A 16,380-nucleotide genomic window follows, 5' to 3' on the forward strand; every position below is an offset into this window, starting at 1 on the left:
GATCATAGACCACAGTCAGGTCATTAAGTGAATAACTGCCACACTGGAAACCTCTCAGAAGACAACTGTCAGTCTTTTTCTTGAATTTCTGTAGACAGAAGCCTTTCTCTGTCAGCTGACATAGAGACAAAGGGGTACCTCCCAAGTCCGGGAAGGGCCAGCAGCCAATGTGCTATGCATTGCTGACAAGGGACAGACATTGAACACCCTTGACCAAGATCAGACCCACCTGCAACAAAAGTCCCCAGGTAGCTTTTCCTTCTCTCAATGAACTCTGCTGCTGAGCCTGGCAGATGCTACGTGAGACTCAAAGGGCCCTGTAAGAGTTGATTCGGGAAGTGAAGTAAGCCACATCAAGCTTTCGATTGTCCTGGAACAACAGTGACCACAACCATGTCTTTGACCCCAGCTGTGTCACTAAATAGAAGACAACCTTAGTGACAGGAATGTGGGCTGGATCACCTCGGAGCAACTTTCAAAATGTCCTCAGTCCTACTGCCACAACAAGGTCTTAGCAGTTGAGAAGGAGCAAAAGGAGTTAGAGAACTTTCTTCTCTTCCCCACACCCTCCAGACTTCTCATGCTCCAAGCCACCACTTGTGCTGCCATTCCAGCACAAAGGAATGGCAAAAAATGCCATATTTCCCTGTCTCTGACATGCACCCATCCTCCAAAACTCAACCTGAACAGCAGAGCTGAGGAGTTTGGAGGCCCTGGATCCGTGGTTCTTGATGCCTTCACCAAGAAAATTCCTTCCATCGCTTTACTTTATGGGCCCTGTGTTTTGAAAGATTTTCGTCTCCCAGCTGAACAGCATTTAATAAGTAACAATAAAATAATTAACCCAAGACTTATATAATTGCCAACTGAACTTTCGCTTGGCAAATAACCATGCTGAATTCATATAATTCCAGCCCCAAACAAAGAAATTTAATGTTTTTTGCAGTCTGGGGCAACCAGATCTCCAGTAAATATACCTTCAGGTAGGCTGGCTTTCTGGCAGAAAATTGCCCGAGGCATCTCAGTGACTGTTGTCTAGGCTCTCTGGAGGTCTGCAGGCCCTCTAATGGGGACCGTCAATCCAACCTCAAACTTCATTTTTCACATAAATTCATGTATTTGTTATATTGGGACAAATGGACAGGTAGCTGACATTTATTGCATTTCTACCATGGACAGGACATTGGGCTAGGCCCTCCTACGTATGTGACCTCATTGAGAATTCACATCATCTTTATGAAATAGGTGGTGCTATCATATCATCCCATTTCACAGATGAGGAAACTGAGGTAAGGGTAAGGCCATACAATTAGTTAAGTGTCAGAATTAGGACACTGACCTGGGGTTTTCTTGTTTTGTTTTGTTTTTTAATGTTTTTTCTTTATTTTTTGAGAGAGAGAGAGAGAGAGAAAGAGAGAAAGAGAGAGGGGGAGGGGCAGAGAGAGGGAAGAGAGGGAGACACAGAGTTTGAAGCAGGCTGCAGGCTCTGAGCTGTCAGCACAGAGCCCAACGAGGGGCTCAAACCCATGAACTGCGAGATCACGACCTGAGCCGAAGTTAGACGCTTAACCAACTGAGTCACCCAGGCACCCCTTTTCTTGTTTTGTTTTAAAAATGTTATTCAAATATAATTTATAGACACTCACCCACTTAATGTGCACAATCCAGTGGTTTTCAGTATATTCACAGAGTTGTGTAATCATCAGTACATTTTTAAAAACTTTCATCACCCCATAAAGAAACCCTGTACCTGTTAGCAGTCACTCCCCATTTCCCCTGCCTCCTCCTCCTGGCCCTAGGCAAACACTCATCTACTTTCTGTCTCTGTGGATGGACTTGCCTGTTCTGGACATGTCATAACAACTGACCCCGGGTTTTAGACTCTAAAATCCACATACACCAAACTCTAGTCGAGGGATCAAGGGAGATTACAAATCCTTTTCATAATTTTATACACTATTTCTTCTTTAGCTTTGAAAGTACACAGAATGCTCAAATGGTACATCCTTCTTGTTCAAAGCCCACAAAAATGCAAATATTATTCCATATCCGAGTAAAAAATGGCATGCAATTTTTTAGCTGTCATATAAACGAATTTAAATGGTTACACTTGCTATTCTGCCATACCAGTCTTCCAGGCAACCCCCGAGCATTCTGAGAGACAAGACCTCTCTGTTTGTGCCCTCTGTAAGCCCTCCTGTCATTTGGGTTTGAGCCAGGTCACCATGGCTGCCTTCAGATTCTCTAGTGTGTCTCCCTCTCTGGGTTCAGAGGGTCCTGGCCCGGGAGGTGTGAAGTCCCCTTCTACCTGAGAGACCTTTCCGTGTGTGTCCCAGCTTTCCTGTTCCATTCTCCTTAACCTTCCCTTACCTGCAAATTGCTGTTGGCAACATGATTTATTCTCTTGCCATCGATGGTAGGGATGTTTAACACCCATGTCTAATCGTTTTCCATAGAGAATTCCCCTCTTGTCAGTTGCTCTGTCTCTCCGATTCAGGTTCTCTTTTCCCAGGTGATTAATTATTCCTGCTAGATTTGTCCTTTGGTATCTCTGGGGTCTGTTCTGAAAGTCTATCTTGAGTTTGGCTTGTGCCTTGGGTATCAAGTGAAAACTGCTCACATCCAGGTTATAGCGGGGCTTAGACAGGCGTGAGGAGTTATCACCCCATTCATTGACTCATTCGTTTTTTTTCATTGGCTTGTCCGGAGCATTGTCGTCTTACCAGGCACTGAGGTGTGTGGGATACGGCCCCTCCCCAGGCAGTGCTCTTTCCACCAGCCCTGCTTCTCATTTGAAGGACAAATGCATGGCGTATCAGACATGGGTCTGAGCTGGGCTTCACGAAGCTTTCAGATAATCAAGGGGCCTCTCTCTGGAGGGTCATATTTGCTGAATATTTCAGGAGGGAATTTTTTTCTTAAATCAAGGGCTGATTCATTACAGGGAAAATTAAAAATTAGCATGATTTTAAAAGATGAAATGTGAGATTTCGAACACATTTTTGGGCTTGTGGGGACTTTCTTTGACTCCACCCTCCCCCATTGCCCCAACCCCACTTATCAGACCCACGCCTAAACCAGCTTCAGGTAGACATTCATAACTCTTTGCTGAGCATAAGGGTCTCTAGGTCCAGGGAGATGAAGGAACCTCTTGATTCTGCTTCTCTTACTATTCATTTTGGAAAATCTGTAGACAAATCTACAATACAGTGTTTGGAACAGTATCTTTTTCACTGGGTCTTTCTGACAGGCATCTGGCAGCGATTTCCCACCCAAGGGCCCAGGTCATCCACTGAGCCCTCCCAGCCTCAACCGAAAGTCAGAGAGGTACATCTTCTTCACTGAGCCTGGAATGTAAAAGCTGTTTTGTCACGCAGGGCTGGGCCCTCTTTTCCAGACAGGGGAGGTGAAAGAAGATGTTAATTCTCAGATAAGCACCTATGCTGCAGTGTCTCTGGTTTGAGCCACTGGCAGTGTGGCTGGCATCTGCTTCCTAATCAACCAGTGCCCATGCTCGACTGGTGTTTAAATGTTTTGAAATTCATATCTAACATCAAGTCGTCGTTAGTCTTCTTAAAAAATGTTTACTTATTTATTTTGAGAGAGAGAGAGAGAGAGAGAGAGAGAGTACGAGCAGGGGAGGGGCAGAGAGAGAGAGGGAGAGAGAGAATCCCAAGCGGGCTTTGCACTGTCAGCGCAGAGCCTGTCACAGGGCTCGAACTCGCGAACCGTGAGATCATGACCTGAGCCAAAATCAAGAGTTGGCCACTTCACTGACTGAGCCACCCGGGTGCCCCCAAGTATTCTCTATTTTTAACACTTCATCCTATTATATGATCTTAAATGCTTGCTTCTTCCATATGAATGTTTCTAGGCACCCCCTCAGATTATCATGTCTAATTTACAGCCAGGGATGGGGTCACCTCTCCCACCACTGCTGTTGGACCAACCAGCAGCACTATAGTTCAGAGCATGGACTCACTAGCTGTGAAACCTGGGCATGCTCCCTAACTTCACTCTGCCTATTTCTTCATCTGCAAATGTAGCCACTAATAGTTCACACGTTGCAGAGTTGTTATAAAATGGGCCGAAATATGCAAGGCCCTGAATGACATACCTGGCACATTAGGAAGTTTTAATAAATATTTCCTGTTAGTTCAAGAAGAGTGTATTGAATATATATGTGGCTGAGAACTTTTCATACCAGGAATAGCTTTATTATTTTGTCTTCTTGTGCCCCAGTTTAGGGACCAATGCCATAACAAAAGAATGAGTCCGTTTATAGGGATAGAGTTACCTTAGTGATTTCCCTTTTTTCCTTTAGGGATTTTAAGGTTCATTTCTGTTCCTTTTCTTTTGACGTTATGTTTCTCTTCTGCTTTTGTGTGTGTGTGTGCGAGCACGTGTGTGTTTGCTACTTCAAGATATGTAATATTTGCTTAATTTCTTGTGTTTTGAAAGACTTACAAATTATTAGTACTTCAAGGGACTGGCCTCTGGATCCCAGGGCATCCTTCTGGGATACCATCGCAAGGGTCCATCTAGTCTAATCCACTGAGTGAGATGAGGGCTCTGGCGTATCACATATCTAACAAGATTTTCTCCCTAACTCTAGAAGATATGCTAAGCCTGCCATTTACATCTTCCCCATTAGTAATTATAAATGCACACCATTATTTCTCTTTTGGTTCTAAGACCCACTTAGCAAGGTCACAGTTTGGCATCATATACCTTCAGAGAAAGAAAAAAAGCCTTTCCCTGTAACAGTGAAATCCCTCTTTTCTCTAACTAGGGAAATCTGTGCATTGTTGGGCTCTAATTTTATCTCTTTGTCATCTGGGCCCATCTTTCTTTTTAAAAGATTTTTTATTTGTAGGTAATCTCTACACCCAGCATGGGGCTCAAACTTGCAACCCCTAGATCAAGAGTTGCATGGTCTACTAACTGAGCCAGCCAGACACCTCCCCACCCCCAGGCACATCTTGCTTAATGGAAGCCTCTGTCTTTATTTGTTTTTTTTTGTTTTTTTTTTTTAATGTTTATTTAGGCAGAGAGAGAGAGGGAGACAGAGAATCCCAGGCAGGCTCCACACTGTCAGTGCAGAGCCCAGCATGGGGCTCGAACCCACAAACTGTGAGATCATGACCTGAGCCCATATAAGAGTCGATCGGATTGCTTAACCGACCGAGCCACCCAGGCACCCCTGCCTTGTTTATTTCTAGCAAACCTGTCTTCTCCGAGGGGCTAGAGGATTTAAAACCAAACTCCCTCCTTTGTATTAAGAGGTCATTTGAGCCATTATGATACGGGTTTGAAAACCACTCTCATAAAAGGGTTCTATAAGAGAAGTTTGATCAAGACTGTCTAGTTCGATGACTTTGGAGCTCTCTCCTCTCCATTTGAGCTCACTTTTAGCTTGATTCAGATCTGGACCATTGATTCTTTGAGTTTCAAGTGTAGAGTTTCACATTTCTTTTTAAGTGAATGGAACTCAATATGCCTTTTCAGTGAGTTATTATATGTGATCATAGAATAGATGACATCACTTCCTTTATAATTATTTTTATACATCTCTGCCTACTCAGCCTTACGATTAGGTACAAACCATAAAATGTTGGAGGTGGAAGGAGATTTAAGATCATGTAGATTTAATCTCTCACTCTACAGACAAGGAAACTGTGAGAAGTGAGGTGATTCAGAGTTACACAATTACAACAGATTAAGTTTCCTTATAATTTTCCTCTGCTATGTGAAAGTAGAGAGCCTTCCTATGAAATCTTTCATAAGCAGAAGTGGTGTAAAGCAAAAAGAAAGAAGGAAAGAAAGAAAGAAAGGAAGGAAGGAAGGAAGGAAGGAAGGAAGGAAGGAAGGAAGGAAGAAAGAAAGAAAGAAAGAAAGAAAGAAAACGAACTTACCATTAATTTACATGGAAAAATTGAGCATTCCCAGGCCTTAAAAATTAACCTCCTTTAGGCTTTTCTGATACTTTAGGACCCATTTTGCTAAGGGAAGCACAAAATAACTGAGATAAAGCACGGATACTCCTACTCCGCTTGACCCTGACATGCTGAGTGTAGTTCCCGGAGGAGCTTGGTGGCGCCACTCTCTTTCTCTGCTCTAGCGCACCCTACCTCTGGAATGACACACTGCAAAACAAATACTGAACACTAATTTCGTTTCCTCCCTTTTCTGTAGAAACAAAAATCCCCTTTGTATTTCTTTTGGTCAGCAAAAACAGGTACCAATGTTGGTTTTTCTTTTAAAAAAAAATTTTTTTTTAATGTTTTTATTTATTTTTGAGACAGAGAGAGACAGAGCATGAACGGGGGAGGGGCAGAGAGAGAGGGAGACACAGAATCAGAAGCGGACTCCAGGCTCTGAGCTGTCAGCACAGAGTCCAATGCAGGGCTCGAACTCAAGAACCGTGAGACCATGACCTGAGCCGAAGTCGGCCGCTTAACCGACTAAGCCACCCAGGCACCCCCAGTGTTGGTTTTTCTTAAAAACAAAGTGGTGCAATGTGAACTTTCCAAAAGCGGGGAATATCTGTAGTTGTTTGATTAAAGCGGCACTTTGGAGCCACTTGTGTTGTAAGTTGGGGGAAAGTGTGAGGAGGAAGAGAAAGTTTGACATATCAAAGTCAATGACAGAAAGCAAACTGGAACATTGTGTGGCTGGTGGATGTCAGAATGGGGAACTGGAAGGTACCAGATAATCAAAACTAAAGATGGAGTGCAAACAGGAGATGGAGGTGAACAGTCAGCATGGGGAGTCACCAACAGCTGGTCAAGTGTCATGGAGCAGAACTGTGAAAAGATCCTGGGGGATCCATAAGCTGTGTTCTTAACTGCATGGATTCCTCTCACGGGCTCATCTCTTTTAAAAATATGTTTTCTGCGTTTTTTTTTTTTTAATTTTGTAATTATATATATATAATTAAGAAATCTGGGGCGCCTGGGTGGCTCAGTTGGTTAAGTGTCCGACTTCGGCTCAGGTCATGATCTCATGGCTTGTGAGTTCAAGCCGCGCATCGGGCTCTGTGCTGACAGCTCAGAGCCTGAAGCCTGCTTCAGATTCTGTGTCTCCCTCTCTCTCTGCTCCTCCCCCACTCATGCTCTGTCTCTCTCCCCCTCAAAAGTAAATAAACAATTAAAAAAAGTAAAAAAAAATCAAATAGTGCTAAAATGCTTATGATATAAAACAGTAGTTCCCTGCCCAACCCTACATCAGCTGCCAGTCTTTTGCCAAAGGGAACTGCTTTGAAATTTTATCTGGTTTTTCTGGGAGTTGCCTTCCCATGTTTAAAGAATAGGCATACGTTACAATTTTTAAATGTTACAAGAGATGAAGATTTAATATCTCCACCTTTCTTTCCACATCCTCTCCCCCAAATTTTATCATACTTTTAATTATATCAGTAGTTAGTATTTGCATGATTATAGCTGCACATAGTCTTCACTGCAGGTTGCATCTTCTCGCCACGTGCTCCATCATGTAATCTATCATACCACCCTTTGCCTGGGTCCCCTTCTTTTCTGAATGCTCCTTCATACCTCCCTGCCTTTTCCTGCTCTCACTGTGGAATTGTGCCCCTCTAGGCCTGCCCCACAGGCATCAACCTGGCATCTTCTCTTATTGGCTTTTCTAGGTTGGATTTACTGTTTCCAGGTTGCCATGTCTTCCTCTTTCTTGGCTTACTTATTGGTCTTGCTGGTGCGTATCCTCTAGTCACTTTCTAAGAAAAAAAATTCCATTTTCTGAGTCGAATTCTGTCGTCCTACTTGATTGATGGTCTGGATATAGAAGCCTAGGTTGGAAATTTATTTTCTTTAAAGTTTTGAAGTTGTGGCTTCATTGTTTCCTTGCTTTTATGGTTGCTGTTGAGAAGACTAGCACCATTCTGATTCTCATTCTGTTGCAGCTTGTTCCCCTGGAAGATTCTGGAGTCATCTTTTTTATCCTTGGTGTTCCAAATTTTCACACTGTGGGAAGTCTTTTTCATTTGTTTGCTGATCGTTCAGAAGGTTAAGTGTCCTGACACCAGAGTCGGATGGCCTGGATTCAAAACCTGGCTCCAGCAGGTGCCAGCTATGGTGCGGTTAGGTTACCAGCCTTCTCTGTGCTAGCATCTTTGTAAAATCATGAAGAGCCTCATGATATTGTGTGAGGATTAAAATAAATAACACACATGTAGTATTTAGAGTAATCCTGGCACAAGGTGGCAACTCAGCACAAGTTTTTGCTGCATTGAAACAGTCACTGCCAGCATTCAGTTCTCTAGACTGCACAGGAAAGTGTGTCGTATTCTATTATGTATCTCCCCCAATAGGTCTAGCTGCCATTCGCTGATGGCCACATCCAGGAGGATCACTGGCACCACAGGCCAACATTCTTCAAGGCCTCACAGCGGAAGTTTTGATCACTGTTGACTTCTGTCTCTGTCAACACCAAGCCTTCAGTGGCAGCTGCTCAGATCCTTCCTGCCACTGACAGGCATGATTCAACAGGGATTCTCCTAATTCCTCATGCCACCTGTCTTTGCCACCTGCCCTAGGAATTCCTTGTTCCCACTGAGGCATGAGACCCTATGGGTCCGCTCAGCACCCACGTGTGCCTGCTAGCTTCCAGCTGAGACACTGCAGCAGACACGCAAGCATGTGGGTGTGTCACTGGCTCACGCCCACCTGCCCAGCCACTATATTGCTCCTGCCACTGCATTGGGATCCCTTGGTGGCCTCTGGAAGCTGCCTCAAGGCCTCAAGAAGTGCAGGGGAGGGAGGGTAAAAATCCCATCTGACCAATGACAGTCTCCTACTTCCTCCTGTTTGGAAGGTGAGGAGGCCAAAAAGCAATCTTCTGTGTTTGTTACCCATCCATTGCCAGCCTCGGGGCACCTTCTCTTGTATTTGTTCCCCCTCCTTTCCTACCTTCCTCCTTCTTTTCCCTCGTTTCTTTCTTTCCTGCAATTGCACTTCCTGATGAAGAGTTAGCAAGTAAACTGGTGCCTTTCATAGGCAACCCAGACTAAGACACATTGATTTCAAGAGCACGGGCTCTGGAGCTGGACTCTGGGTTTGAATCCTAGTCCTGGCCCTGCTGACCACAATGCACTGGACAGTTACTTAACCTCTCTTGTGCTTCAGTTTCCTCATCTCTGTAATGGGATAATAACAGTAGCTACCTCACAGGGTTATTGGGAGGAGTAAATGAGTTAAAACTTATAAAACACATAAAAAATACCCAATTAATGTTAGCTATTGTGGTTCAGTTATGTGAATTTTTCAGTATCATTTTTTTGACAGTTCTTTTCTTGGTTCTCTGTTTTCTAAAGTATCTCTTAGGTCAATATTGGTCTTTCTGAATCAATTCTCTCTGTGGCTTTTATATTTTCTGTCATATTATCCATGTCTTTATCTTCGTGTCCTACTCTATGAGAGATACCATTTTCTTTATATTTTAAGCCTTCTATTGAGGTTTTATTTGGGAAACCGGATTAGAATTTCCAAGATTATTTTCTTCTGCTATTGTTTCACTTTGATCGTATTTTCTTCTTTTGGGGAGATGTTAAAACAACAAAATTCAACCCTAGTAAATTTGAAGATCTAATTGGCTTCCTTAAGTGATTCATGAATGGATCAGCTTCCTAGCCAGCAAGCTCAGAGATGCTCCCAGGAACTGCACAAATGCGAAGGCTTTCACAGGAAAGAGGGTGGGACAAGAAGTTATTAGCAAAAGAAAAGAAAGGACCGTTTGAGTCTGTGTCACCTTTCCTGAGGGGAAAGGACTGGGGTCTCATTAGGTGGATTACCTCATCTTCCTTTGCGGGATGGAGAAGGCCCATGTGACAGATTACCTCATTGCCGCTGACCAGAAAATTCCTGACTGACCGGTTAAGACTGCATTTCTGGGGGAGGCTGAAACAGTAATTAGGTTAGTTATTAAGCCCCAGTTTGGTGACATGGCCTAGCATAAGTTATTATATTTGGGGGCTGATTTTTTTTTTTTAACAGGAGGAAGAGTATGTAATGTTTTCTTGTATATTTAAGGATCTAATTAGAAGTTTCAAAGGTTCCCCCCTCCGCCCCCATATTTGACATTATTATTGATAGGGGAAACAAAGACAAATGAAAAATTAAATTTCCTTACTGCCTGCAGCCCACTGACAAGTCCTTGAAACAGGCAGACTGACATTCCTCTAGGAGCTCAGCTGCCTCGATGATGACACTTTGCTAGGGGCAAAAGAGAACCTTAGCTTAGCATTATCCCAACCTCCAGGATCCTGTAAGTCTACTTTAACATATAAAAATTCCTCTGGAAAGTTCCTTTATATCAACCCCCCCCCCACCCATGATATATGTTGGCAATCATACTTCAAGCTTATGGCCCCCTGATATACATCTGAAGGGTCTCAGGACTGAGTTTTTACTAAACAATAATAAATGACCTTTTCCTAACAGCAGCTAGCCCCTCAAGGTCCTGGAAATTTTGCTCCCAAAATTCCTTATAGGTTTACGGTATCCCTAACCCCTTCCCTACCTGAAGGTTTATAAACAGTCACCCCCACCCTGTCACAACCCCAGTGCAGATCTTTCTGCCCTTTGGTCCTGTCCCTGTGCTTTAATAAATCACCTTTTTGCACCAAAGACATCTCAGACATCTCAAGAATTCTTTCTTGGCTGTCAGCTCCAGACCCCCACCACTCCAAAACCACATCATTACCTATTCATATAGGTTTTGGTTTTTTTTTTTTCCTGTCTCTATTGGTCATTTTCAAAGAGGGGAGGGGAGATTTCCGGGAAGAGTGGGAAATTTCCTCCAATGATTGATGATCCTTGGTTGTCGGTTTATATTTAAGACTCTTGCATAAATAAACTGATTGGAAGTTCTGTGAGTTACCTTTGTGTATGGGGCAGAGGGGCACAGCGAGGGCAGCATGTGGAGGTCCTTCCCCTGAGGCCATTCCCTTTCTCTGGGGAGGAAACTTCCCCCTGTCTGGGGTTGGGATGGGGCCTGCAGTCAGTGTCCAGGGCAGAGGAAGGCGCCTGGGCCCCAGTCACTCCATCTGCAGACTTTCAATCACTCCTACTATTTTCAGTCCAGATGACTTGTCCCTGTCCTCAGCTGTACCTGCCGTTTCTAAGACTGACACCTTTCCCTTTCAGTTTCTGCACAGATCCCCTTGCCAGGGCCACTCTGCCAGCTGCTGGCAAGGGCTAAGGGTTGTCATTTTCCAACCTTCGGTGACAAAGCCAGCTTCCATTCCTCTGGCATGCCTGGCCACTCTGAACTGACGGCCCCCACAAGTTCCAAGAGCTTTCCATTCACCAGCTCCCCACTTTCTAGAAATCAGCTGCAGTCTCTTTCCTTTATGCCTTCCTGTTCTTTCATCCTTTCCCCTACCCCCTTTTCTTTCATTTGAATGGGTCTTTAATCAGAAGAACTCTGTCACCTCTTCTGAGAGGCCTGTCTTCCACCATTTAAAAGGGAACATTATATGCCCCAACATGACCAACAGAATAGTTTTCAGTGCCTGATCATTCACTGCAGCAGAAACAAGGTGAGCCAAAAATGAAGCTTTTTGGAGGGGCTCTTGGGAGCTTCTGTTGTGGAATCCAACATTTCTTCTCCATAAGCCTGGGCTTGCTCACTGTTGGAGCTTCTCCTCCCCTTGGGTATGCTGATCCTTGTCCAACTTCCTGTTCCTTTGTCTTAGTGACAGCACTCCCCCCCCCCCCACCAGTTTTTGCTTTTTGTTCCCAGATGCGGCAAATGCAATTCCAGTTAAATTTGAACTTCAGGTAAACAATGGATAGTACTTTTAGTCTAAGTCTGTCCTGTGCAATATTTGGGACATACTCATAACCACAGTATTTTCGTTGTTTATCTGATATTTAAATGTAACTGGGCATCCTGTATTTTATCTGGCAACTGTATCCAGGTGGCCTTTCTTTGATACTCGGAAGGTCAAGGTAGGCTTCACTCAGCAGTACAAAAGGGCTTTGTCTTCACACCATTTCTTGTCTTAAAGGGACCTACAGCTATTTACATAACATATGGCAGTCTCACACTCCGTGCAGTTGTAAATTAGAGCCTGCTTATTCATTGTCGAGTTAGGAACTCAACCATATTTCTCAGCTGTCTTCGCTTTCCCAACCTCAGATTTCATAAATAAATGTGTTGTTCTAATAGTGTTTGTGCCATTGTGTCGCCCTTTGTTCATTGTCTGTACACACTTGGGGCCCCGGGGCGAGATGGCCCTGCCATCCTACTGTGACACTGCCTCCACAGCCAGCATGCCTGGGTTATTCTTCGGAGAGTGTGAAGGTAATTCTTACCAAATCTCAGTTTTTAAGAACATTATTACCACATCCCGTGGGGTTCATCATTAACAGGTGCTGACAGGTGACAGGTGTCTGGAGAAGGATTTGTTAGTACTTTGTGCCCAAGGACACAAACTTGACGGAGGACACTTGTCCTACAGAAAAGCTAAATTATGATTGAACCAATTACACGAAAGAACACAGGAAATGAATAGAATGAATATAAACTGCTCGGGAAAGCAATTCACAAAATAACATTAATGTTTTCATCTAATCCCCATTGAATCATCCTCCTTTTTTAGGTCATTTCCTTAAAGATACTCTTCTTTTTAAGTTATAAACCTGTCTGCGTTATTTCACTCCCGATTCTCTGTCAAGAACTCTCCTAGGTACATTCCTGAGGAGATCCAAGGGGGTCAGCTATTAACAGAGCGGAGCTAAATATATCCCTTCTGGGAGCCTCCAGCCGTTACTCCAGAGTTGGCATCCTCTGTCAGCTGGAGTTGATTTCCTTCCTGCTTCCTTTCCAACTGGCAGGGCTGCCTCAACAGGGGCCTCAAGGGTCAGCCTCAGAGGTTGGCATGATGAACTGAGAGACTTTTTTTTTGGGGGGGGGCGGGGGTGGGGGAGAGCACAAGTGGGGGAGGGGCAGAGAGAGGGGGACAGAGGATCCGAAACGGGCTCTGTGCTAACAGCAGACAGCCCCGGGTGGGGCTTGAATTCATGAACCACGAGATCATGACCTGAGCCGAAATCAGACGCTCAACCCACTGAGCCACCCAGGTGCCTGGAACTGAGAGGCTTCTTAAAGGTTCTATTTACATGACGTGGTTGCCTCATTTGCTCTGCATTGCCACCACACCACACACATTTATACTACTCTATATATCTTGCCTTCATGTGAAACATAAAGCATACCCCTGACCTAGCAGCAAAGACTTATGCTAAAGGAGTGCTTTTATACAGAGGATTTGCGGGGTTCATCAAATGGTGGGGATATTTTGCCTCCCCACTCCCCCCCACCCCCATGGAAAGAAATGAGGGTCTTCAAGCAGAGAGTCTGAAATGGAAAGTTGGATATATATATTCTTGGTTTTCTTGGGACTAAGGGGGTTTTCCTGGGACACTTTAGGACAAACCAGGACAGCTGGTCACTCTCCATCACCTTCCTCATCCACCCTTCAGCATTTGTTCTTGGACTAGCTGAGAGAAGGAGAGGCAGGGAGATAGGTCACCGCCTAAAACTGAGCTTTGGGCCAAACAATCCAGAGGTGTAGGGGGTTTTCCATGAAAGCAACATAAGGAGGTACCAATAATTTTTTTGGAAAGTATTTGTGAGAAAAGGAACCTTAAGAGATTAAAGGGGAAAATGTAATTGCACTTCTCATTTGTAAAACCCCTGTAAAGAGCTATTCAAAATGTTTGTTAATAGCTTGTTTGCATTTTTCTATTTTAGAAAATGTTTCTAGTAAATTAGAAATTTGAAATTTTGTGATTTTAAGTCTTAGGGCTTGAACCCAGAACCATAATCTGCAATTTCGCAAATTCTCCAACTACCCTTGCAGACTTTACAACCCATGGCACTCTGCCTCCACCTGGTGGCAGTGTACGTAAATTAATCTTGGCCACCACTCCAACTTCCATTTTTTTGTACATGCTGAGAGCCTTCCTTTTGAGGAATTGAATCTTAAAAACCAAATTATAAAGACACCAATTTGTCTCATATGATACAATGGTCCTTCCTGTTTGGAATGCAGGGTCAATGTTGAGCACAGACTATGTTTTTCTATTTGCTTTATACCTCTTCCTGTGAAGTCCTATAAGCCCATGAAGCCTCATAAAATAATTGATTACCTTAATCTCTTAGAGAGCATAAGAATATTATAAGTTGACACTAGGAAGCGCATAATTTGTGAAACTATTATAAGTGTGTAGATCTTAAATTATAATAATCAAATAATACTTGTTAGAAATTTATTGATCAAAGATGGGTCATCATAACCATTATCACACTGAGTTTGACAGTTCACATTGGGGGACTTGATTGTAATTGCTTTTGCACAGGTAAATCTCCCCCCCCAACCCCCACTTTTTAATATTTTTTCTCTTCTTATTTTGTTGTTTCTTCAGCATGTGAAATAATTGCTAGAGTTCATGGATTATTTTATCATCGGCATACTTTGCGGAAGCAGAAGACTCAAACCTCACTTGTGCACATTCCTCATTCTTTGCGGGAAGTCATTTCACTTCCCTAGGGCTGGGTTTCCAGGTGTGTAAGGTTGAGATGATAATTATGTATGTCATCAGCTTGGTGTAAAAGTCAAATACTCATGTGTGTGTGCATACACGGGTGCTCTGTTATCCAGATGTTAGTCTCAGGGGCTTAATTATCACTTGTAAATTGAAGACAACGTTTCCAGATATTCCTTCCTAGCTCCTGGCCCCCTTTCGCTCTCTGTTTAGATCCCAGGACTGAGCCTCCCTGGAATATCGCCAGGAATCCTGACTCCCTCTCAGTGAGCTGGCCTTCATCCCTGCCAGGACCTCCCACAGGCCCCTCACACTCTCTGCTCATACCTCCCAGCCTCTCTGTCCCCCACACCAGATGAGAGTCACCTGTGCCTGAGGAGAAGGGGCACGGGGCCTGGACTGGGTGAGGATTCTGTGGGGTGGGGGCCGCCATGGTGGGTGTGGGTGACACCAGGGTTTGTTGCCACAGAAGGAGCAGCTAGAGCTAATGGAAATAGGGGAAGTGTGGGGCGTGGGGAAAAGAAAGGTGGTCCTCCCCCATCCCACCCTCCATCTAAGTCCTCTGACATGAGTAAAATAATTAAACTTTAGGTCTAATTTTAGGATCGATCTGTTCCAGAAAGAGGAGAATCCTATATCTCCCTGCCCCTCTCCCCCATCACAAAAAATGGGGCGGGGACGCATAAACACTCTATCCTATCTTCTACCTGCTTGTGTGACTGATGTTCCTTCAGTAAGAGGCAGGCCTCTGGCTTCACTGAATGAAAGATGTGAGAAAGTGTTCTGGAAACGCAGAAGGACCAGGCTGGGGGTAGTTGAGTGGGGGTTGGGGGCTTGGGGGGCTGCAATAGGAAAAGAATCCCAGATGGTAAGGTTTGCACCCACTCCTGAGGAAGTACAGTTCAGTCAGTTGAAAAATGGAGTGTGAGAAAACATGGTCCTTTCCAAGAAAGGCGAATGCTATCCTGTCCATCTAAGCCTCCACCATTCCCTCTTCTGAGCTGTGTCTGGGCCCCTCTCCACATGTCACCCTAACCCACCCCCCTTTGCACAGAGGCACAGACAGTTGGCTTGTTTACTGGCAGGGCTCGTCCGGCAAGCACAGGATCGTGTGGCATGCATTTTTGGAGAACCACTTTGACGACACGCCTCATCTCACTAACCTGGTTTTATTTTTGCCTTCCTTTCGATTTCTTCATAAAATAGAAAAAAAAAAAAAAACCCAAAACCCTGTCAAATCTTTTTTTGAAATGAAGTTGAGGTTTCTGGCATTTGGGTCATTTTCATAAGCATTCAAACTCACTGCAGTTGGCAGGCTCTAAGTGCTTCCTGTAACTCTCTTCTGTGTAATGTAGCCATGTAGGGTTTACTTCTTGGCTTCTGTGCCATTCCCACCCTTGGTGATGCAGTTTCTGAAGGAGAAGGAGGAGGAGGAGGGGGAGGGGGATGGGGAGTGGGAGGAGGAGGAGAGAGAAGGAGAAGGAGGAGAAGGAGAAGGAGACAGAGAAGGAAGGAGAAGCAACAACAGCATTTCCATCTGCAGATCCTCCTCCTGCTGCTGAGGCTCATGCTGTCTGGGCAAGAGCACATGTTGGGTTTCAAACCTTCTAGAATAAAGTGGCAGTCTGCCCTCTCCTGTCTGGAGTCTGAGGCCTAAACCCATGGAGGACCTGCCAGGGCCATGTTTGGAGAATGGTTCATCCTTTCATGGAAGCCTGCGGCCAAACCTTGCTTTAGCACATCTGACATTGGAGAGGCAAGGCCCACCGCAAGCACCTGCCAGGTGTATGTCCAGACTCTCCAGGCTGTG

This window comes from Lynx canadensis, chromosome B3, assembly GCF_007474595.2.
Source record: "Lynx canadensis isolate LIC74 chromosome B3, mLynCan4.pri.v2, whole genome shotgun sequence".
NCBI classification, from domain to species: domain Eukaryota; kingdom Metazoa; phylum Chordata; class Mammalia; order Carnivora; family Felidae; genus Lynx; species Lynx canadensis.